The sequence below is a fragment of the Anastrepha ludens genome, chromosome 4, assembly GCF_028408465.1.
Source record: "Anastrepha ludens isolate Willacy chromosome 4, idAnaLude1.1, whole genome shotgun sequence".
Taxonomy (NCBI): Eukaryota; Metazoa; Arthropoda; class Insecta; order Diptera; family Tephritidae; genus Anastrepha; species Anastrepha ludens.
Genome location: NC_071500.1, coordinates 83,844,645 through 83,870,123, shown reverse-complemented (window position 1 = coordinate 83,870,123; position 25,479 = coordinate 83,844,645). Strand labels below are relative to the sequence as shown.

Below are 25,479 nucleotides of genomic sequence, written 5' to 3'. Positions count from 1 at the left end.
ATGCATCAGCTCCACTTTATTCCTTCGAAAATATTCTAAGTGTTGCTGAGAAAGTCGCATTCGAATGTGTTTTTGTTCCATTGTTAGGGAGGCTTTCTACTTTCCGAGGTATTAAGCCTCAAAATATTGCTTTAACAGCCCAATGAGATGCCTAGGGCTTTTACTAAATTGCTTTCAGTCACTTGACGATTTTCCAATACGATATACTATATTTTTTCTACGATTTCTTGATTGTTGTTGCTGTTTTTGGACGTCCTTGACTAGGTCGGTCTTCAGGGCTTGTACGACCATGTTTAAATTTGGCAACCCATCTGACTACCCTACAAATTGACGCTTTCAACATTCGTTTAGAAATTTCCTTTGCTTTTAAACCTTCGAAAAATCAAAATTCAATCAATGCACGACACTTGATTTTTTTCATTGTAGAAAATATTGTACTACGTCGATACTAAATGGCCTGTAAACAAGGAATGAATTGATAGATTGGAATGAAACTTTACATACGCTCATATGTACCAACATGACAAAAAAAAGTTTAGGCTAGTAGCAACTCATCTATTATTGAACCACAAAACTTATTGAACAACCTGGTATGTTAACGACCATATCGCTCTGAAAACATTGGTTCTCATCCGATTACCGAAATTAAGCAGCGTCGGGTGCCGTTAGTACTTGGATGGGGGACCGCTTGGGAACGCTGCGTATTGTTGCTCGTTTTTCTAGCTTAAAGCCACAGTAACAGTAGATATAAGCTTATTGTATTTTATAGTTAACTGTAAATACAATTGTCAATAAAAAATATTAAAAAAATTAAAAAAATACTGCGTTATACTCGTAGGTTTCTTTTTTACAAAATTGTTCGAATTTTCCGGAAGTTCGTTTTTCGTTTTCGTTTCGTTTCGATTGCTTTCCAAATAATAATATGGATTTGCGATATAGAAAGTGAAAAACTTAAAATTTCTGTATACATAAATTAATGTATATATATTTGTTTGAAATTTCTTTTAAATTTCCCGAAATTTGATTATTAGGGTTTGCCCATAAATGCAGACATAGACGTAGTTCAGGCAACATTTAAAGCCAACTTTTTTTTAAATATGAAACAATCGCGCCATACAAAGTACGGAAAACCCAAAACTTCTGGAACGATAACTAAATTTTTTTTATAAAAAGTTTTCGAATTTTCCGAAATTTCACTATTAAGGTATCTGAAACATTTTTTTTAAATATGAAATAACTGTGCCATATAGAGGACGGAAGACTCAAAATTTCGGCATTGTTAATTGAATTTATATAATATTTTATAATTATAGTTAATATATAATAATAGATTATGTATTTTTTTTTAATTACTGTGCGACTATAGATGTATTGGAATACTATGCTTGCTTCTTCAAGGATCAACAATTTTTTTTTTTAATATGGATTTACTCCGTCATATAGACGAGATACATTTGAGAACTTTTACATTGTTAATGGCAATTTTTGTTAGAAGAATTTTTCGACTGTTTATCGAGATGTACTAGAGCTCTGTACATCCTTCGTTCTCCAAAGAACATCTCAAATTATATTTTTAAATAAAAAATTAGTCTCTTGCATAAATGAAGGAAAATAAAAATTATCTGCCAATACTTAAATTTTTTTTTAATAATATCGCCCCCTAAATACAAAAGGGGCACAACTCAAAATTTTCCACACTCGAGCTTGACTTGTTTACAGTAGCACAGAAAACAAACTATGTAACATGTCACGCTGAAATTTGCCATGTAAGCTTATAACAGTCCCACCAAAAAACAAAAAATTGATTTTTGCCACATGTCATCCGCGGACCGTTTTATTGATAACGTCTCGTTCATATTTGAGCAGAAGTACATTTTGAGTTGTGACCCTTTTGTATTTAGGGTGCGATATGTTTGTTTTTAAAGTTAGCCTTTTAAACAAATAATGATTTATTCTATATGATAAGATGTTAGCAATTTTTTTTATAAAATTTTAAGCAATATTTCAAATTCTTCGAAGGTTTATTTCTTTGGCTTTGATCAATAAACTTCTCCAGGCGTAAAACAATTCACTTGGTTTTCCAAGGAATTTTTCAAAAAAGCTAAGTTTTAAATATATTTTTGCATATACGACGTCTCATGGCGACAGAGGAACTTTTAATTTCGGCATTTTTAAGAAATTTTTTTTTATAAAAATATTTGTTGCTCATATAAAATGCCGAAATACTCCCTTGCTCAAAACCCGAATATGAGGTCTTGGTATATTCCGTTGCTAATGGATTTTACTATGTTTCGAAAGACGCGTTTTTAGTACCTTCAACTTCCTTTTCCTAATTTAATGTCTAAATGAAATCTCTCTAACGAATTGCAATAAAGTAAATACACTTCAGCCATTTCGCTTCTCTTCCTCCGCTAATTATTTCCATTTCGCCACTCAGCATCCACCATTAATGTATTGTTTACAAATTAAAAGCACAAACAGCCAAAGCAAATGGCGAATAATCTTAAAATTTTGTTAAAAAAATAATAATAAAAAATAAATAAAATATTTTCTTGATTAAAAAATTTGCACAAACTAAGAGCCTTCGCATTTTTTCTTTCACGAAGGAAAGCACATGAAGTCATGCGTGTAAAATAATTCAGCGTTCAAGTAAAAGCATTTTGCATCAAAGCAGCCACGGGGCGGTAGGCACGGTAGTAATAGCAGACACAGCGACAGGGCACAGACAGGGCGTCTCGAGCAGCGGTGGAGTTTAGCTGTGGAAGAAAAGAAAAAAAGGTATATACAGCCATAACAACCCAACTCATATTTGTTGCCGCTTCACAGCCGCCACTAACTGTTTCATGTCCACTCTGAACGACCAACAAACTGCCCATCTGCTGAGGTGGAAAAAAAAATTGTACATTTCAGATTGCACTTGAAAATTTAGCCGACGTCCTCAACGATTTCCTCATGCGCCACTCTTTAATCCATTTTATTTTGATTTTGATTTTGATGCGGCCAATGTCCGTTGAAGTTTGGAGTAGGACGCGTTGAAAACCAGCCAGCCAAATAAGCTGAAGCTCAAGTTCAAGTACCACTTCAAGTGTAAGTCGTGTGCACTTAATTCAATTAAGTTAAAAAATGTTGCTCGAAAAAATTATGGAAATAATTGCCGAAGGTATGAGATTTATTAGCGAGCACTCCTTGGAGACGTAAGGCGTCGGTGAGTGGTCGAAAATACGCAAACAACTGTAAATAAATGGCTACAAATATGGAAAGGATTTCAAAAAGGAAATGAAGTTTTTAAAGGAAGCTAATTTCAACAAAAAAAAAATTGGATGTTATTGTTTTTAGTAACTCAAGCATAAATAATTAAATTTAAAGCGATGAATGAATTAGTAAAAGAGTCAGCGCCTAACAGAAATTTTAATTAAAAACAGCATCTTTTAATATTTCAAGCGGGATTTCTTGAAAAGAAGAATCCATTATTTGGGATATGCAAAAGACCATCTACACCTGCGTTCGTAATAATAGCAACGCGACATATTTCGGAGATTTTTGAGTTATTAATTTTTAGTAATTTTTTTTTTGTATGAAATATTCCATGCATCCCACAGTTTCAAACCCAAATGTAAAAGAATGCAGGAAATTTCCCTTAAAATTTCAAATATTTTAGTCAGCAAAATGTTGAATAAGCAGCTTTAAGTGATGACTAAATTTCCTTTCAAAGTAATTACAATTTTTTTTTATAAAAACTGTATCATATTTCAAAAAAAAAAAAAAACATTCAACTCAGCCTTTTAAGCCTTGTACAATATTCTAAAAAAATCAAAAAAATTTCACAAATATTTGAAACTTCGTAGTCAGAAAAAATTTGGAAAGCTAAAAAAAGATTCTGAGTATGCACTTTTGTAGCTCATTCCATTTTAAAACAACAACAAGTTTAAAGTGCCTCAAAACATGGAAGAAATTTCTGTCGATATTTTAAACATTTTCAGCAAAATGTCGAGTATGCAGCCTTCAGTGTTGAATGAATTTTGCTTCAAACTAAATGTGACTATTTTTTTTTTATAAAAATTATATTTTATTCTTCAACAAAAACCAGTTAATCTAACTTTTTAAGTTTTGTATAACATTTTAAAAAATTCAAAAAATTTTACCAATATTTCAAACTTTTTAGTCAAAAAATATTAGAAAAATTTAAAAAAAAATCTGGGTATGCAGTTGCTGAATTCATTTCGGAATAAAAAAGTGTAAATTTAAAGCGCCTTAAAATTCACGCTGGTTTTTGGTAATTTTTTTTGTCATGCATTTTCTTCAATACCACGAATGCTCGAATTTTTTTATGTGGAGAAAATGGACAAGAACGCCATCAAAAAATTTGTCAAAAACCAACGAGATTTTTGAGCCACTTTAAACTTATACATAATATACCAAAATTTAATGGGCTATAAAACTGCTTACCTGAAATTTTACTTAAAAAAATTTAATTGAAATTTGAATAAAATTTTTATTTACTTTGTGTGAATTTTTTTACATAGTTTGAAACTTTATATTGCATGTTTGTGGTTGTAGTATAAATTACATTTTTATAAAAAGATACAAAAAATTTATACAAATAATAAATAATTGCTACTATTGCGAAGGCAATTGTATGTGCCTATAGGAGTATAGGCGTGTATGCAAGTTTGTGTGCAGATATTTGCCAATAATCAGCCAATTAAGCAAAATGCATCTCATAGCAAATAACAATTTTCAATTCTAATGCCACGCCTCTGACACAACCATAATTATTTCTTATGGCAATAATAAATGCCTGACAATGGCATTACGCAATGTAATTACAGCCTGAGGAGTAGATCAGCAACAAACTGACAATTAGTTGATAATCTGTTAGGTCAATACGATAGGCTGATGTATTAACCCTTGAAATGGTATCAAAATTCGTAGGGGTGCAGTTGAGGGGCGCATTGAAGCCAATACACTTACACATACACATATGCTATGGGTGGTTTACGACTATAGCTGGTAATTTTAAGGGTTTGTGCCCAGTTGGAAATTGCCTGGCTCAGTTTAGAGTCAGGAGAGTTTTCATATAATCTACGAGGAGGCGCCGTAAGTAGCATTAGTTTATTTTGCTCCAACTCCAAGTGTTATTAAACAAAAAAATTATTATTCTAACGGCATAATTTTGTTAGTATTTGAAGCAACAAATTGCACAGTGTCATATTTCGAAAATTATGGTTAAAAGTTGGCCATCCGCAAATGTGATACAAATTTCGGCTCATTTTATAGCATTTCATATGGCATTTGCCTGAAGTTCCTCAAGATTTTCGGCATTAGATTGTCGATTTCAAAGCGCATTTTTTTCTTGAGCGCTCGGAACGATTTCTAATTTCGACATTTCTATATAATTTTACGCTACTCAAGCAGTTCTTCATCGCTTGATCATCGATTTCTTGACGGATATTAATCTTTAAGCCTTGAGATACCACAGCTTGCTTATGCAGATCAGCTCTTGCCCAGCCTAATCCCACAGAAAACAGTCTGCGAACGTAAGATCACATTAGATCATGCAATCTCTCTAGCGAACCTAAATCCTTTACCCGAGTAGTCAAACGATGTGCAAAATTGTTCATCAAGACCTCCATGGTATCGCGCGCTGTGAGCCTGATAGCAGCATCTCGCTGGCACCACTTAAACTCTCATTTAAAACTCATCGATTTTCAGTACTAAGAAATCATGCAACATAGTCCGAAACCGTTCCTTGGTGAGGTCTACCATATTTTCATTATTTTCTTCTTAAAAAACGCATCAGTTAATAAATTCTGAGAAAACAGCGCACAATGAGTTCAGTTTTTGAAGATGAAATGCTGCCCACGCGGAACAGGAGAATTTCCTGTCGCAAATCTATCGCGCATAATCTATTTCGCCCATTTTATTATGCGGCTTCAACATCTGCTGTTTATAGGCTAGTCTGTCCAGTCTAGTAACAAATTTATGCAATGACAAGCCAGACACGGAATTATTTTCTGAAAAACAGCCATGCGTTTCTCAAATCATCTCCTCGTTTGTATAAAGTCATTTTTCCGCTAGCCATTTCTTCAAATTGGGGAACAAATAATAGTCCAAGGGATCCAAGGAAGCCCAATCTGGAGATTAAGGGAGAAATGAAACGAGTTGGAATCCTATTTATTTTGCGTAGTCGTGATGGAAAGGAAAACCACTCCACTTTTTCGCTTCAAACGAATGTCAAACACGAAAAATAGATCACTGATCTCACTTGTAAGGTTATGTTACCTTTATATATCCGGAAAAAGGAAACGCACGTGTAAATGCTACGGTTGCTTTATTTCAACTAACTATACATATGAAAACTAAGAATAACGATTGAACAAAATGTACATGGCTTGCTATTATTCTTACAATGATGGGTTGCTATGATTCCTACAATTCTTGTACATGGCTTGCTATGATTCTGACAATCATCGGTTGCTATGATTCCTACATCACTGAACCTTAATGTGTGTTCTTTGATGGGATGCTACTAGCAAAACATGGCCTCGAAACGCACCTGTAGTGCCATCAGTCTGACATTGCACGGAATTTTCAAAGGAACCTCGTATTTTACCTTTGTTAGACTTGGATTAAAAGTTGATCACTTTTAGATGGTACTCAATTTCTTAACAATTTCCAAGAAATATTGTATATACCGATTATACCGCTGAACCAAAATCCATAGTAATTAGAGACCTTTCGGAGTGTAGAAGTGATGAATAAGCCGTGAATTTTCATCGCTCCATTTAAACTGATATCTTTCCGCAAGCAGGATGCAGCAATGGAATGTTTGATGAAGACAGTCATGAGCTTGATAATAAATTTCACTTATTTCAACTCGTTATTTAATCATATAAATTTTCAAGGCCAAATGTCAAGGCTAAAGAAGTATTTCCGCCAAGTTTGGCAGCTGCAGTCTGGTCAGAATGGCCGCTATAAACTACGAAAGCTCACTCCAAGTAAAACACTCTTTACAACAATTCGAGAGCAGAGTATTTGCTTAGTAGTAGTAGGATTTTTTTTAACTCAAAGCCATGGTTGTATACAAATTTTGGGGAATATGAGACAAAAATGGGTCACTCGTACTACAATCGCTGCCTAAGAAATGAGCTCGATTAAAGAGAGGTGGCTACTCCACATCACATGTGAGGCGTTTATTGCTCTTATAAAAGATCATATTTTCGAAATATTGGTTGATTGTAATACTCGTAGAGACCTGTGATTGGTTGTACCATACCAGTGAAATATTGAAAATTGCAGTTGATTTGCATAATAGGCTTGCATTCATGTCGCAAAAAAGTCTTCATGCAGAAAAATGTTCCTACTGAGCACTATTTCTTTGGAAGGGTAATTTGTGAAGATTTCATGGGCTAGTGATGACTGCTTCATGCCACATACACATACATACATACACATCTATAAGCCAACTTGTTTGATCACTTAATCCCAATGCGTTGCATTTTGCTACAAAGCTGAAGGTAACTCAATTAAAATTTAGTGTCTAAGCAAATAAGTTGGCAAACTGTGGATAAACATACGGGCATGAGTAGCAAAAATTTCAAGGGGTGGACGCGCCCACACGCACGGCAGGAGGTGAATGGAAAATTTATGGACTGGTACACGCACATTTTGATGAATTGCGAAGCTTATCAGCAATTAGTACTAGACGATGATATCCTATAAAGTGCCAGAATTGGAAACGCGCGCAGGGGGGGGTGGAAAGGTTGCCAGGTTGTGAGGTTGCAAATGCAAGGCCAAAGAAAAAAGCAGAAAAGCAACAGCAGGCATATTTGAGTTGTATTTGCTGACGCAGTGTAAACGATCGAACGGTGAGCCGGCGGGTGTTGAATGAACATTTGCAGCGTTGCATGAACGGAGGCCGAACAGAGCACCAGGGCGGGGTAGAAGAACGTGTAGAACATGCAGCAGCGCACAATAGCAGTTAGCAACACAGCAATATTTCGCCTTGTGCGCACATCAAAAATTAAACAGCAAAAGCTAGGCAGGCAATCAAAATGCAACAACAAATAAAAAGCAAAAACAAAAACACAAAAAATCAACAGCAGCAGTGGTCGAACCTTGTAATATCAACAATTCCATCGCACTCTGGCAACAGTCAGCAGCGACAAACTGCAAATCAAAGTCTGCATAAAAACATAAATCGGCCGCTATTGCGACACTCAAACTCGTGCATTATTTGTTGTGGCATGTTGCATCATCATCATCATCATCATCATCACCATTTGTGTACCTTGTGGTGCAGCGCTTTTGTGTTTGTGTTTGTTTTTAATTTCCAACATAAAATCCAGCACTCGTCAGCAGTCAACGCAACTCTACTCATCTCTACTCAGCTCAACTCAAATACGAGCACTCCCACCGCTAAGCTTGGCTCGCGCTAATTATCCGGGTAACTGCTGATTGTAGCAAACTCAGAGCTTTAGCTAGCACATACACACTCTCACACACATATACACTGCTGCAGAAATGTGCTTGCTTATGCATAAGTTTGTATGCGTGTATCTGCAGTACTGCAGCTATGCCCTTTTGCTGATTCTAAATCATCACCCAGCCGACCGATTAACCTTGCGTCTAATGAGTTAGTGTATGTATAGGCGCGTAGAACACACATACATACGTAGAAAGCAGTTACTCATTATGGAGGTTCGTTCGAGGTGTGGTGCCATTGTATCAGCAAAAGAGTATCAGCGATATTGGTGTAATAGACTGGAATTTTGTTACATGCCTTTGATGTGAGGCAAATGTGGAAATTATGCGCTCAAAAAGAGTTTATTTACGGAAATGATTCACAGATTTATAATATTATACTACAGGAACGAGTTTTTAGTCTGAGACCATTTTGTTGCCATTTAAGTGGAGCTGATACCCTTCTTCTTTAACGTTCACATTAATTGAACCATTGAGTTTCCTTTATTTAGTAATGGAGCTCCGATCTGAGTTTATATCTAGCAAAAGCAGCGCATTGCAAAGTTAGGGTAGATGTCGCCTCTAGCCATTGTGATATATTCAGCCTACCTTTAAACCTACCACCATTCTTTCAATTTCGAAAAGACTGCCGGAATCTATATCAGCATAAAGTCATTATATTTGAGGGATTTGCCATCACTAAATAGTCCTGCTCTATCAAATTAGCCCCAAGTTCATATGCCAGCCATGCAATGGCGGCTCTCTATAATTTTCCCTGAGCTTGTTTCTATTACTCCAGCATTAAATGCTCATTTTCCGAGTTGTAGCTAGTCAATGACCCTTGGTTACCTAACTGGTTTTCAGAAGCTTCTTGGACCAGCCTCGCTCTATCGCTAGAATGACGCTGGAGGACCTCTGCCTTCGAGAACACAGTTCCTAATTTTTTCATTCTAGAAATTAGGATTTCTTCATGTCGAAAATGCATCTCCACAAACCTCTTCTAGCTTGCACATTTTAGGTGCTCCCACTCCACAAGCCAGGGAGTAGTCTTATACTTATATTTTAGGCGCATTTTAACTTTCCCAGTCTAGTTTAGTGTCTTCCAAGCTGAGATCTATGCTATAGAGAAACAGATAAAACGATGGACGTTCCCACGACAGTCGGGTCTGCATAACCGGAACGACCCAGATTTATATCCGGCCAAGGGCTGTCACTTCAGCAGCATTCTCCGAATATGTATGCATGGGGCATGTTTATGCTGCTACAACAACAACAACATAAACTATTAAACTTACCTCCAGCAAGCCCTCATCAATTCAAGATGTGTTAAGGAATGCAGAAGGTCGCTCTCGCTTTTGCAACAACACAACACCACACTTTTTTCGGTTCTGGAGTGGAGGGAAACGAAAGAGCGGATGAGTGTGCAAGGAAAGACTCTGAGCTTGACCTTCAACGAGTGTTAGAGGACATAAGTATTCCTTTAAACTAACTATACATTTCGGAAGACTTCAGGGTAAACGCGAAAACCAATAGAAGGTGGTCTCTGATTACTAACTGCAGGGTATCCAAAGCGCTAGGGCCAAAACTGAATTTTAAAAGGGCAAAATCTCTGCTTGGACTTAACAGCTCAATTAGCAGCGTTCTCGCAGGTGCTGTAACGGGTAACTGCGCTGTTGGCACGCTAGCCAGAAGAATGGGTGTACCGCACGATGACTTCTATAGGAGTTGTGGAAATGTAGAACAAATTACTCGGTATAAACCCTTCTCTGGGAATGCCCTGCACTTCAAAGAAGCCGTGCCAAATAACTTGGCGATTATTTCTTTGCTGGCCTGGAAAATTTGCAAAATGTCTCATGAAGGGATTAGTTACCGTCTTAAAAAGATCTAAGTGGTTCCATCAACTTAGTTAGCCTTGGAGCCACCGAGTGTCTTGTCTTAGGCAAGTAATCTGGTAGGTTAGCCAACTTAACCTAACCTAACTTTTGTTGTATATTGAAGAAAGTATATAATTCTAGATTTATTCAGTTTTGAAAAATATGATAGAGTGTTTAAAGTTTTTTGGACATTTTTATAATTTTTTTTTTAATATTTGGGACAAATATACTTAGAAATAAAATTTAATTTTCTGAGAAGTTTCTTTCACACATTAAAAAAACAACGTTTCCCAAAAATTATAAACCCAAAAAAATTTTTTTTTCCCAAAAATTCAATAATTTTTAGGAAACTACTTTTTCCAAAGCAAAAGAAAAATTTTGGAAAACTTGAAAAACAAAAACTATTTGCCAATTTTTTGAATAAAAATTAAAATTTTTCTGCAAAAAACGTTTTTCTAAAAAATGTTCTCCAAAAAACGTTTTTCTAAAAAATTTTTCAAAAAAATTTTTCTAAAAAATTTCCCCTGAAAAAATTTTCTAAGATTTCTTATACACATTTTTTCTTCTAAAAAATGTTTTCGTTTTCTTCTAAAAATTGTTTCTTCTACTTTTTCTAAAAAATTTCTTCTGAAAAATTTCTGTAAAATTTCTCAAACCAATTTTTTTCTTTTTCTTCTAAACATTTTTTCTTCTTTTTTTCTAAAAAATTTCTTCTAAAAAATTTCTGTAAAATTTTTATAAAAAACGTTTTTCTCTAAAATTTTTTTTCTTTTTCTTCTCAAATTTTTTTCTTCTCCCCATTTTACTAAAAAATTTCTTCTGAAAAATTTCTTATACAATTTTTTTTTTCTTCTAAAAAATTTTTTCGTTTTCTTCTAAAAATTTTTTCTTCCTGTTTTTCTAAAAACTTTCTGTAACATTTCATATAAAAACTTTTTTTCTTCTAAAAATTATTTTCTTTTTCTGATAAAAACTTTTTCGTTTTCTTTTTTTTACTAAAAAAATTTTTTCCGATTTTTTTTTTTTTTGGAAAAACAGTGTTTTGTTTTGTCCTCAGTTTTAAAATGTCCTCAATTATTATTTTTGTTTGTAATGTGTAAGAGATACTCTCAGAAAAATATTTAAGACTACGCTTAGTGAGGCCTGAAAGTTTCGTAGCGTTTTGTGCATACTGTCCAGACCTTTGAAGAAATCTGCAGTAAACTTTTCGGAGCTCTTTTTCACGGGCTCTTCTTCAATAGGCTTCACACCTTTTTATCAATAACACTCATGTACAAATTGTTGGGCGAAGCTCAACCTTACGAGAATATATACAGCTATTTGTTTAGTTACCTGACGCGACTTAATTCACTATAGAAAAATCTCAGTTCCCACAGCCCACGTGACAGTCTACGTTGTCATTAACTTTTTTTGCGTCAAATGAAAACTATTTTATTGTAACCTTCTTAGAGCAGCAGAACCATTCGATAGCTGCTATAGAGCTATCAGAGTTGTAGCTAATATTCGCCTGACAGTTGAGTGTCAATAATATGACACAGTGCTTCCTCTGACATTCCAACGTGTCCTCCTGCCATTTATTGTTCTACCAAGCAACAAATTGTCTACTCTTCAATAAAAATGTCATTGTCAGCAACAATGTCAACCGGCAATATTACTGCAACAATATTTGTGTCTCACACACATGCACACACCCACATATGCACCGCTGTGTACGACTTCCGTGTATGTCAATACGATTTTCAACATTCTCATCAAGACCGCAAAATATTTGCCACAGCATTTTGATAAAGCGCGACAGAAGTCAAGTTTATGTAGGGATTAAAAAACAAAAATTGTGTGCTAAATGTTTGTGTAGATATGTACGAGTAAACGTGGGTATTTGATGAGTATACAAAAATTCATATGTACCCCAAAGCGTGCAATTATGCATTATGCATTGTTGCTGTTGCACGTTGGCTGTTGCTGACGTTGCTAAAAAAGGGGAAAATAATAATTAAAAACTTCTCGTGATACTCATATGGGCACACGCACACATGCTAATATAAACACGCACGCATGTGCCACTTGCAGCAGAGCTGGCAACACTTGCTAAAGTAAATAAATAACTCAAACAATTTCGAAAACACCAGCCTTGCCTGGCAATGGCTTGCTTGCCAACGAAATTGAGCAAGCAGTCATCGGCATATCACAAAACTCTTTATGAGCGGAATTAGTTAAAAACTCGTTCAAATATTTTCTATCGTTTGAAATGGAGGAGTATAAATCGCTCATTTGTTGCAAAAGTATCGCAAACCGATTTTTTTTTAACTACGAAAAAATTACCGTCAGTTCTGCTTTCGTGTAAAAGCTGGATGATGACATCAATTAAAATAAATAAATAAATAATTGGCGCGTACACTTCTGTTAGGTGTTTGGCCGCGCTCCTCCTCCTATTAGTGGTGTGCATCTTGATGTTGTTCCTTAAATGGAGGGACCTACAGTTTCAAGCCGACTCCGAACGGCAGATATTTTTATGAGGAGCTTTTTCATGGAAGAAATACACTCGGAAGTTTGCCATTGCCTGCCGAGGGGCGACCGCTATTAGAAAAATGTTTGTATTAATTTTGCTCTCACCGAGATTCGAACCAATGACCTCTCTGTGAATTCCGAATGGTAATCACGCACCAACCCATTCGGCTACGGCGGCCGCGCAGGCAATTAGCAGGATCTAATTAGATGAAAACAGTCCATCGAAATCGGAACAATCCGCCAGGACTGACAAAGCCAACTGATTTGAGTTCTGTTTTTCTTTTGTTAGATTGCCACATCTGTGATTATCATTTGTTGCCATTGCTTGATGTAAAAGTTACATCATCATGAGAAAATCTACCACTTTTTCTGTAAGATTGAGTCAAAAAAAAAAAAGCACTAAGGAGAACGCGTTTTAACAGCCGAAAGGAAGTAGTGGAAAAATCAAAGATGGCTATACGGAAAACAAAGTTTCAGAAATGTTTCGAGAACTGGATCAAGCGGTGGCATAAGTGCGTTGCAATTGATGAGAAGTACTTTGAAGGCGTTAATATCACTTTTGAGGAAGAATCTTGTATTTTGAATTTTCTGAATATATCTTGGGAACTTTTTCATTAAGGTGGTGTCTTTAGTTTTACTTAGGAAGGCATGGTTAATTGAAAATTTGAGGACATTTTTATGTATGTAATTCAAATATTTGTCAGCCAGAGAGAAAGTAAAATAAATCTTTTCTATAGGACTTTTGCCATATTTACCGATAAAAATGTGAACAATAATTTCGCACAGTTTTATGGTAGGAATTATGTTCAAAGCGTGGAGTTTTACCGTAAAAATTATGCCTGAATTTTTATGGAGAGGTAAAATTTCATGATTGAGTTCATGATCTTGTGAAATTTCTTGATCTTGAATGCACTATTCTACCACGAGGTACGGGAACCAAAAATGCAAAAATCTTGTGTCTTGGAACTTGGATTTTTAATTCCCATTTGAATTATCAAATAGAGTGGCTTCTTACCGTCCAACTGCTCTACTACGGGTGATGGGAAAACCTTTCGAAAAAATTTTCGTTTAATGTTAAGAAAATAAAATCACAAGCAGGAAACTGTTGCCTTCACACTAATTCGGCTTCCGTGAAAAGCATTCAACAGTCGACCAAATATATCGATTAGTCCACACTATAGAAAAAGAGCGAGAAAACAACAAAGTCCGCTCGGAAATGTTCCTTGACGTCCCTCTAGTATTTAATAATGTCTGGCATGAAGGTCTGAATTTACAGCCATTATGGAGTCGTACATATTAAATAAATACTTCAGAGTAAAGCAGAAAGAGGTGTACTCAGACCAAAACAAAAAAACCAACGGCAGGCGCTCCGGATCTGTTCGTACGAAGCCCGTTGATGACACGGGTATATTTGCCGTTGGATTGAACGAATACAAATCTACTACAAAATTGAAAAATTCTATCGACGGCTTTGTCAGCTATGTAGACTGAGAATTGGAGAATACAATTAAATGAGTCAAAATCGATTCATGTGGATTTTACTAACAAAACAGCTCCACATAAGCCCGTTAGAGTACACTCAACAATTCCTCTGCTCCAGTCTGTAACGAAGGCGCGAGTCAGTAGGAGGGGTTACCTGCGATGCCCCTGACATCTATCCTGTCCGTCAACAGAATAGACTGGGCAATCGACAGCTTTCCCCCTTTCAAATCTCCAGATATCGATGATATCATGCCGGTGATGCTTCAGAAGACTAAAACCTTAGTGGTTCCCGTCCTTCATAAGACCTTTATGGGGGGTATCTCGTTAAACCACGTTCCCGCTAGCTGGAAGAAAACCAAGGTGGTCTTCATTCCTAAGGCAGGAAGGAGGGGCCATGTCTTGGCCAAGGGCTTCAGACCCATAAGAGAGAGACTGATCGACTATCACAATCGAGAGCACTTTGGAATCAGATTATCTCTAGCTCAACACCCTTACCTGAAAGGGAAAGCTACCGAGACAGCCTTACTTGCAGTAGTTGGGAGTGTAGACAAATATCTGGAGGGAAAACAATTCACTTTGGCGGCCTTTATAGACATAGAGGGCGCCTTTAATAATGTTACCACTGAGTCAATTGTCACTGCATTAAATAGGCTAGGGGTGGAAAGACCTATCTACCTCTGGATATCGTCCTTGCTTTGTTGTAGAGAAATAAATGCTGGGGCAGGAGGGGTGAGAATCATTAGGTTCGTACATAGGGGTACACCGCAGGGTGGCGTCCTCTCGTCTCGTCTTCGGCTAGTAGCTATTGATGAAGCTTGAACTCGTTTAAACTGGGGTGGGATAAAGGTGGTAGCATATGCCGATGACTTGGTTTGGCTGATGGTCTCAGGACCCTTCCCATCAGTAATGGCTGAAATTTTAGAAGTTGCATTGGCTACACTCAGTAGATGGGCTGGCAGTTGCGATCTCAGAATCAACTCTGACAAAACGGAGTTTATGCTATTCACCAGGAAATACAACCCGCCATATTTTAAGCTTTCAAGACTAAACAACCAATGTCTCACACTCTCATTGTAAGTCAAGTGTCTTTGTGTAATATTTGACCCCCAGCTTCACTGGAGGCCAGTATTGCCTTGTATGCCTGTAAGTCTATGTTCGGCAAAAAAGGGTGTCTCAAGCCACGTGTCGTACTCTGAATGTGCAACTTAGTAGTTCTGCCAATTTTGACATACATGTGATTGCCTAGCTTGGTGGGTGGCTGTTCAAAAGTACTACAATACTCGTACCACTAACTAGAGAGAGTGCAGAGAACTGCATGAGAACACTGTATTTTTTTGTTTTTTAACTATTCTAATAATTTTCATTATTATTTTCTATTAAAGTGTTTTTCCTATATATTTTAACATTAGCCCATACTTACTAAGTTAAAATTAATTGAAATTCTAAAGCCACACAATATCGTTTATTATTGTATATATGGAATATATGTATGTAGGTACACAAACTCTTGCAGCTGAAACAGCAAACTGGCCTTGCAACAAGGTTAATGATGCTACTCCAGATGCTCTTATGCATTTATTGCTATTTACCTTTTCGCTTTGCTTTGATTTTCTGCCAGCAGTGGCTGAATGTTATGAGTAGTCAGACAGTTGAGTTAGCAAGAGTCAAGTGGCGCATCATCACCATCAGCAGTGTTATATAAATACACGCACATACATTTAAACCAAACGCATACGTGTGGAAATGCAAGTTCACATGAAAGTAGCCGTTAGCAGTTATTGCAAAAGCGTAAAAGCAACTCAACAAGCTGCAACAAGCAGCTAAGCACTAGCAACAAGTGCATATCCTTCAACTGGAGCTGCTCGCTCTGTATTAGTAGCTCAACAAAACAGTTGCATGCTTCTTAATTCAGCTTCACAGCTCAGCTTAGGGTTTAGCTCTTACTTACGAGTACTGTGTGTGCCTGTGTATAGCTAACTATGCCAGTATGAGGGTGGATGAGCGTATGATTATCCGTAGGTGCTTACTTGAGAGGTTAAGTACTGATAACATACAGAAATGGTGGAGCATATGGTTCGTTAGCCTTGTGAAGGATCTGAGGGAGAGCTTTTTTCTATTTACTGGTAACTGGCTTTGCAATCCTGCCCCTTGACAGTTCATGACAAATCTCCGTTTGTATTTCTATCATAAAGAAACTTATTATTAAAAATCATCTGTCGATCGGAGGTGGCAGAAAACTGTGGGTTCCTGCATTTTTGGGAAAACATTAAACCACAAATGCGAGAAGAAACCCGGTCAAAACATACAACAAGGGATGTATGATACGTTTCTATTGTACATATATTTATACATACATACATTAGGACGGACCAAAAGATTCTTTTTTTTCATGTTATCCTCAAACTTAGTCCCAAACTAAATTTAATTCTTAATTGGGAAATTTAAATAGGTGCTGAAATTTATTATTTATCTTCTTCTTATTAGCGTCACAGTCCTTGGAGAACCATTGCTTCCTTCACAGCTTCTTGCCATAGTTCTTGATTTACAGCCACTTCCTTCCAACATTGCACGCGCATTTTCCTAAGATCAGCTTCGACATCTTCTAGCCGCCTTTTCCTCGGGCGTCCCCTTTTTCTTTCTCCAATTGGGCGAACATTTAGTGCCTTTCTCGTTGATCGTCCCTGGGAATTTCAGTCCAATGTCTGCGCCATCTAAGTCGTTGAGACTTAATAAATCTTAGTATAGTTTATTTCTTACTTTCTTACTATGTCTTCCAGTTCGGCATTGTGCCGAATGCGATAAGTGCCATCTGCCAGTCTAAGCGGACCATAGATCTTTCGGAGCACTCTTCTTTCAAAGCTCATTATCTGTTTTGTCTCGTTAGCTTTCAGCGTCCATAGTTTACAGCCATATGCAAGCACAGGTCGTATCAGTGCTGTATACATTCTTAAATTTTGCTCACGCGATAATATTTTAGATCAAAGCAATTTTAGATTGACATTATATGCTTTGTTGGCTGCCCGTATTCTGTCACGCGCAGGTCTTGATTGGCTGATAATGTAATGCCCAAGTAGGTGAACTCATTTGCACATTGGAATGTGTGAATGATCTAGATCGGACCATATATCTACAAAATAGAATAACTTTTTTTACATTAATCGTAAAAATATTTGGAAAAAAGGATTTTAAAGCTGAAGAGTAGTACTTTGCAATGCCGTTGTGGAAAGTTAAAAAAAAACTTTACCTTGCTCAAAAAAAAATTAAAAAAATGGCCAAAATCTGCATTTTTTGACTATTTAACCTCAAATTGCTGACGTGCTGGAGCATTTTCAAGGTCATATTTGTTTTCAGAATAAAAAAACCTACAGGAAACACCCATAGCGGTGCAGCCTGCAGCTCATTTCTAGTTTTTGCCATTATTAGTATATCCTCTACATAGGTATACATTTGAAATGGCTTTTTGTAGATGCTTCCATTCAGATGTATTTCGAAAAGTTTTGCGTGTAGCACCAGGTTAAATATCAACGTTGAGAGGGCATCTCCTTGTTTAGCTCCTAAGGCAATAGAGAACGGTTCCGTACATTCTCCTCCATATTAATGGCCCCTATAAAAAATATGTTAAATTGATGTTTTTTAAATAAAGTATAACACTTTGATTTTTGACCATTTGTGAAGGCTCATTAAAAGAGAAGATTAAATAAAATCGATCTGTACACATTTTAAATAAAATTTACAGAAAACTGCGTTTTTCCCATATGAATTCACTGGTTACTTTTAAAGCATTTGGGGCACTACTAAATATACCCTATGATCAGAAAGTACGAGAAATGTTTAAATAAAACATAAAGGAGTTAAATTTCAGGCAAATTTATTTTATCTCCTTCAAAATATGACCCGTCTGAAGCAACACACATGTGCCAACGATTAACCCATCCCTCCATGCACCCCTAGTAGGCCGACGAAGGGATGGCCTTCAGCTCTTTCGTCGCATTCTCTTTGATCTCCTCTATGGACTGAAATCTCCTTCCACGAAGTGGTAGCTTTAACTTGGGAAACAAAAAGAAGTCGCATGAGGCCATATCAAGTGAATACGGTGCTTGCACGATGGTATTTACTTGGTATTTGGTCAATAAATCCAGTACAATTTGCAATGCAAAATCCAAAAATTGTTTGCCCACATTTCCGGCCATTTGCGACGTACAGCATCTCTCAAATGCTTCAAAACAGATAAATAATATTCTTTTTTGACTGCCTGGCCCTATGGAAGGTACTCATGGTGCACTACGCCTTGGCAGTCGAAGAAAACAGTTAACTTTTTGATAATAGGGTATTTACAATATATAAAATAATCAAAAACTAGCTGTCTAATTTTTTTAAGCAAAAAACCGTCAAATCATGCAAATGTACATACATACATACATACACATTTAGTGTTTGAAAGAAGTTGATATATTTTTTAGTCACGTACAATTTAAGCGGTATAAGCAGAATATGCGGAAAGTAGCAGGCTTTAATATTCATTCATGGTCAAATAAAAAATTAAATAAGTCAGTGCAACTTTTTTACAACAGATGCATTCACATGCATGCAGTGCTTTTTATAATTTTATAATTTATAATTTTGTGTGAACTAAGCAGCTGCACTAACAAATAAGCAAAGAAGCGCGTAAAGGTAGAAAAAGATGTCCTTCATTCAAAATCATTTTTTTATTTAGTAAAAAAGTTATTCAAAAAACAAATTGGATAAATAATTTTGCGCCACCTGTTAAAAAGAACATAAAAAAGTGTTCAAACGCATCCGATTTGCTAAAAAAGTTAAAATCAGTGTTGCTTTTTTAGGAAATTTCATTTGTCTACTTTCATATGATTCGTAAGAAATTACAAATACAAAAAATTAGAATACAAATACTTCAAATATCGAAATTTTCGGGAACACGGTTTTTGTGTCTACATTTCATATACTTAGTAAGTAATTACAAATCTTGGAGGACCGTAATTTTCGGTACATAAATTCGGAAGCCCGAATAAGAGCGTACAATTGCTGGTGTATGCCGATGATATTGGCATCATCTGTTAGTTCTGCCTTCTCCAAACTGGATAAAGAGGCAAAGCGAATGGGTCTGGTGGTGAACGAGGACAAAACGAAGTACCTCCTGTCATCAAACAAACAGTCGGCGCACTCGCGTATCGGCACCCACGTCACTGTTGACAGTTACAATTTCGAGGTTGTAAAAGACTTCGTCTAATTAGGAACCAGCATTAACACCGATAACAATGTCAGCCTTTGAAATCCAACGTAGAATCTCTCTTGCCAACAAGCGCTACTTTGGACTAAGTAGGCAACTGAGCAGTAAAGTCCTTTCTCGACGAACAAAACTAACACTCTATAAGGTTCTCAACATGCCCGTCCTAACGTATGGCGCAGAAGCGTGGACGATGATATCATCCGATGAAACGACGCTTGGAGTGTTTGAGAGAAAGATTCTGCGCAAGATTTTTGGACCTTTGCACGTTGGCAACGGCGAATATCGCAGACGATGGAACGATGAGCCGTATGAGCTTTACGACGACATAGACACAGCGCAGCGAATAAAGATCCAGCGGCTACGTTGGCTGGGTCATGTTGTCCGAATGGATACAAACGCTCCGGCACTGAAAGTATTCGATGCGGTACCAGCTGATGGTAGTAGAGGAAGAGGAAGGCCTCCTCTGCGTTGGAAATATCAGGTGGAGAAGGACTTCACTTGGTGGTCCAATTGGCAAAAAAACGACTGCCGCGCTTTGTTAAACTCGGCCAAAATCGCGTAAGCGGTTATCGCGCCAGTTAAGAAGAAGAAATTCGGAAGCCCGGAAATTCGGGATTGAGAACCCTACCCTGCTCTTTGCACTTTGTGTGCCCACCTCTGAATTTTTTGAAAAAATATGCTTCGGAAGAGTAGTTTCCTCTCGCATATATCTGACTCTGCTCAGTTGATTTTCTCCGCCATCGCAAATTCTTCGCTTTCTGCTTTCCTGAGTCAAACACAGGGTTTGTTGTTTGGAAGTAAGTACAGGGTTAGATTGAAATGTAATGAGCCTTCCCGCGCGGAGCGTCTGCCAAGCCATCAACCGAATCGGCTGGTGGGGGAAAATGATCATTAGACCTTCCCCTTCCACTAGAAACCGGGCCCAGTTCGCTGGCAAAAGCGGTGCAGTCAACATCGCCCCGCGCGTGAAAGCTGTTTTAAAAGTGTGTAAGGATTTTGCAGTGGCGAAAATGCAGCTGATCATCTTTTTCGACTCTCGAGTCATCGACCACAAGGAGTTTGTGCCTCCAGGAAGCACTGTAAACGCGGCATTTTACAAAGAAGTTCTCCTTCGGCTTAAAAACCGCGTCGCCCGGGTTCGGCCCGACCTCGTCAACAATTGGACCCTTCATCACGACAATGCGCCATTGGACAAGATGGGGGTTCCGGTGCTCACCCTCCCTACAGCCCAGACCTGTCCCCTCCGGACTTCATCTTGTTCCGCGCCTGAAAAGAAAGCTGAAGGGGAGGCGTTTCGACTCCATCGAGGCGATCCAAAAAGCTGTGACAGCCGAATTGAACGCGGTTCCGGCGGATGAGTTTGAAAAATGTTTCCTGCAGTGGAAGGACCGCTACCAGCGGTGTATTGACGCTCAAGGGTCCTATTTTGAAGAATATTAGTTGTATAAGCCAAAAGGTTTAATAAAACTGCTTAAAAAAATAAGGCTCATTACTGTATATATTTTTCTTATTAAAATTCGAAAAAAAATTATTGAAACACCTTTTTAAAAACCTTTGATTGTGCACACGGGTCTGCGCTTTTTTGACCTGTTCGAGGATTTTTTGAAAAAGTTTATATCTATAAATCGATAGGAAATGAAATTTTCGAAAACCATCTGGAAGCTCAAGTCGTTAGCTATAACAGAAATATGTTAAAAAGACTGGTCAGATCCGGATGCCCAACGGAGGGTAAATTATTTAGAAAGCCTTTTCTTTAAACATTGACTCCTTTTTTTTTTAACCCGTTGCTACTTTTATAGTACCTGGCTCGCTATGCACCACTCGCTCATCTAATTAAATTGATTAATTCACTGACCTATTTACCGCAACACTTAAATATTGACTTGGTGTATAAATTTTAATTCATTTAAACCCCCCTCTGCCTTCTCCATTATTCCAATATATAATCCATTACGTCTTGGCCTTTTGAGCTCATATCCAGAAATATATCGCTGGGCCCTGGTTGCCTGTTGTTGCTGTTGCCATCCTCTTGCTTTTGTGGCACGAAATTAAAATAGCTCTTGGCCACGTTCAACACGAACACAAGTATTTTACACATACCTACAGACATACAAACCTTTCATTTGAGCGCGTATGGTAACCATAAAAGCAACAAAAGCTTAAGCTTAAATGCTAAGAGACAGAAACAACTTCAAAAACACCAACAACAACAAAAAGCAATGGTAACAAAGTACCAACGATTACCCTTAAGCACAGCAGCAAGCGTTGCAATGTTGCATACAACCGTAGAAAACTGTGAAAAAGGGGAGCATGTAAATATGTATTATTGTACATTTACACATACATATGTACTACACCTATATTCAACTATCGCAACCAAGCAGTTCATCTGCTGCAGTTTGTGGCGCCTTTAGCACAACCAGCCTTGCTGACGTTTAACGTGCCCCACTAGCCGAATGCTTTGCAATGCAGTGCAAGGCTGCAGTGTTGCTGACGTCGCTGCTGCGGCAAGTGTGAAGTAACAGAGAATTGAATGTGGCATCTTGTGCAAATGTGTGTATGTGTGTGTGGGCATGTCAGGTGGCTGCAAGTCGTGTGTGTGTGTGTGTGCGTGTGTGCTGGAACCAAGTTAAACTTTCGCACCATTCAATGGCTAACAACTGCATAACCATAAGTACTCACTCGCACTCGCACTCGAACTCGCAGCGCTGCAGCATTCGCTTGGGAGTCTGCTGGCACCAATACATACGAAAGTATGCAGTTGGAGAACTGTTTTATGCAAAGCACTGCAGTTGTATTGTGCACTTGTATTTGTTATTGTTGTTGCTTCGTGTTATTTAACTACTACTTTATGTTCGCTGTATTATCGTTCTCTTCCACTGATCCTGCCTGCCTTGCGCTGCCTTGTTCTCATTGCATATCACGACTGTATAAATAATTGCCCATCCTTATGATGATGAACATTGCCCCGCTGCACTTAAGCAACAACAATAACTACTTAATTGTACTGCGCTTTTTGTGTCAATGCAATGGGGTTAAATCAGCGTGATTTCTTTGTGGTAAAGTGTTATGTAATTCTTGTTAAAATTTTATTGCTTAAAGTCAGCAAATCAGAAGCAAAAGGCAATTTGAAAAGGCATTTCAAAGAATTCATCTTCAAGAGAATTTATTTAAGAACTTTCGTTTATAATTTTGAGTTACTGTATGAAATGAAAATTCCAAAATAATCTTTGTCAAAAACTACGGACTAATCTTAGCTTCAATCCATCTGTTATCTAGGTAGAAAGGTGGAAGTGGCAGTCGGTCTTTAAACCAACTCACTTAGACTTATGTAGACTGCTACCAATCCTTTGAGATACCCCAATAGCATTTTACCTACTACCTCGTTGAATCATTTTGTTTTAAGGTGTTACGGGTAGTCGGAGGCCCGAAAAAATTATGATTTTTAATCTGTTTTTTTTTGCTAGTCCATTGCTTTATTTCACAAAACTAAAAACACAGCATTAATATATCATATTTCGACTTGATCTTAGCAAAATTTCAAAAAAAAAGTTAATAATTGTAAAAGTTATCGCGATTTATGTGGAGCCCGTTTCTCCAGAAGTCCCTCGCTGCGAGCATAAGATCAGTAAGAGAAATTAGTTTTATTAATAGATAACCTTGGGCCTGATCGACGCTTTGTTTTGCAAAATTAATAATATCGCGGTCTCAGGAAATATTTTTCAGACTTTCGAGAAAAAACCGACAATTAATTATTGAAAAAATTTTTGAAAAATTTTCGATCAGCCGCGAGTTTTTTATGTTTTTCAAAAGCAATATCAATTTTATTGAAATCTACCAAGCGGTTTTTAAGTTGCAGTGATCACCAAACTCATTTAAAGTTTTGCTATTGAGCTTCAGAGCGCCCGAACGCCCTTTCTTAATTGCTGAATAACTCGAAAAGTGTTTGTGGGACTCACTTCAAATTTTCACACAATATTTTCAAGATATTATATTTTAAGAAAATGCAAAAAAAAAATCCAATTTTTTTTTTAATTCTGACTACCCCTATCCCCTTAAATGCAAACTCATTGATCATTGCTCATTGTCTCTAAGGACATCGATAGCATCTAAGAACGATGAGCCAAAATTACATGCCACGCAAAGAACAGTGACAAATAAGATGCCTGACAGACTCTACCAGCTACTCGTTCTTGAAGCTTCTGCAATAGGCGAATTGAGGTACATTCAATCTTTGAGCATGTCGACCTAGAAGAAAGTAGCCTGTGCTTAAGCGATTACATATGACCAGCAGCGCCAAAAAAGCGCTAAAAGAAAAACTGTTTTTAGAAGGGATAAAAATAGAAATAAATATAAAAAAAAATTTATACATTGCTTATTAGTACTTAAACTTTATAAAAAAAAAATTATTATTATTATGCCCCACGGTCTGCATCATTTCTTCATATTGATGGATCTGTAAAAAGTAAAAAAATTCTAGTAAAATAAAGTTGTAGTTACAGTTGGCGAGCCGGATTTTTGAATCTCGAAAATTTTTTTAATTTACGGTTTTTAAAAGTATTAAAAAAATACGCGTTTTACGTCATAAATGTCACACTTTAATTATGTTTATAAAAATTTTTAACAAAAATACCAAAAACCAAATCTATGCAGAAAAAACTTTCGAATACTAAAAAAAAAGACGCATCAAAAAATATTAAAAACTCTATGAGTTATCATGCAGATCGCACCGGAAAAAGTATTGTAGTTTCGAGAAAAACGAGTATAATCTTTCGAGTGGCTGAAACGAAGATACCTGTGCGCATCAAACTCTCGTCGGGCAGTTACATTTTCTACCATAACTTTGTATCTATGGGGAATTTTTACAATCGACTTCCACAGAAATACGCATAAAACAATAAGGAATCTGCAAAAACAATCGATTTGTTGCAAATTCTGGACATACATAACCCCTTAAAGCAACTACCATAGATTTATTTTGCCTGTACAGATTCAGTAGCGTCTTTGAGTGCCTGACTCCGCATTCCGGTCAAATTCGTTTTGTGGCTTTACATATCAGGCTACCAGCCCATCTCGTGTTGGCTGAAGTGAAATAGCTACTTATATCACGCAGTTCACAGGTTGAGAGGGGTATACCTACAATTTTCATATCAAGAGGGAAGCGAATCATTGCGCTCTCTCTCGCGCTAATTCGTCCATCTTACAATTACCTTGTAAGCCAAATGCCCTGGCACCCATACCAAATGGATGCGGAATTATTCCGCCAGCTTGGTAAGAGATGTCCGGTATTCGCGAGCAATGATGGAATGAGTGACTAACTTTAAATGATATATTCAGATCGACAAGAAGCGAGCCTTGATAAATATTATACATACACGGTGAAGTCCAAAATAAAAAAGACTGGCGTCATAAAAATATTTTGATGGCGCCATCATTTTAATGAGTTAGTGCGTTGGGAGTTACATCCTTAGCTGACTTCCAGTGAAAGCTTGGTGACATTCGGTTTAGTGGAAGCGAAGGTATTGCGTCTAAAGTGTCAGTATGTTAGTGTCGTCAGTACAAAAATTAGTTTCGAACAAAGAGCTAATATCAAATTTTGTTTTAAAATCGGTAAAACGTTTACCGAAACTTTTGAATTGATGAAAAAATGTATGGCGATGATCTACTATCTCGTGGCAGAGTTCATGAGTGGTTCACACATTTCAGAGATGTTTGTGAGGACATAAATGACAATGAACATATGGGAAATTGCTCGTAAATGTATCAAAAATGAGCCGAAATCATCGTTGAAATTCATGGAATCGTAGCTGAATATCTCCAAAACATCGATTTATCGCTTTTTAACTGATCATTTGGGCTTACGAAAGGTCTGTGCACGTTTCATGCCGCACAAATTAACTGAAGACC

At 37.0% G+C, this 25,479-nt stretch overlaps 1 pseudogene; it reads left to right on the top strand.

The window, feature by feature from the left end:
- The first annotated feature begins 594 nt into the window (after positions 1-594).
- On the top strand, positions 595-713 carry LOC128862598 (5S ribosomal RNA; annotated as a pseudogene).
- Positions 714-25,479: the final 24,766 nt, after the last annotated feature.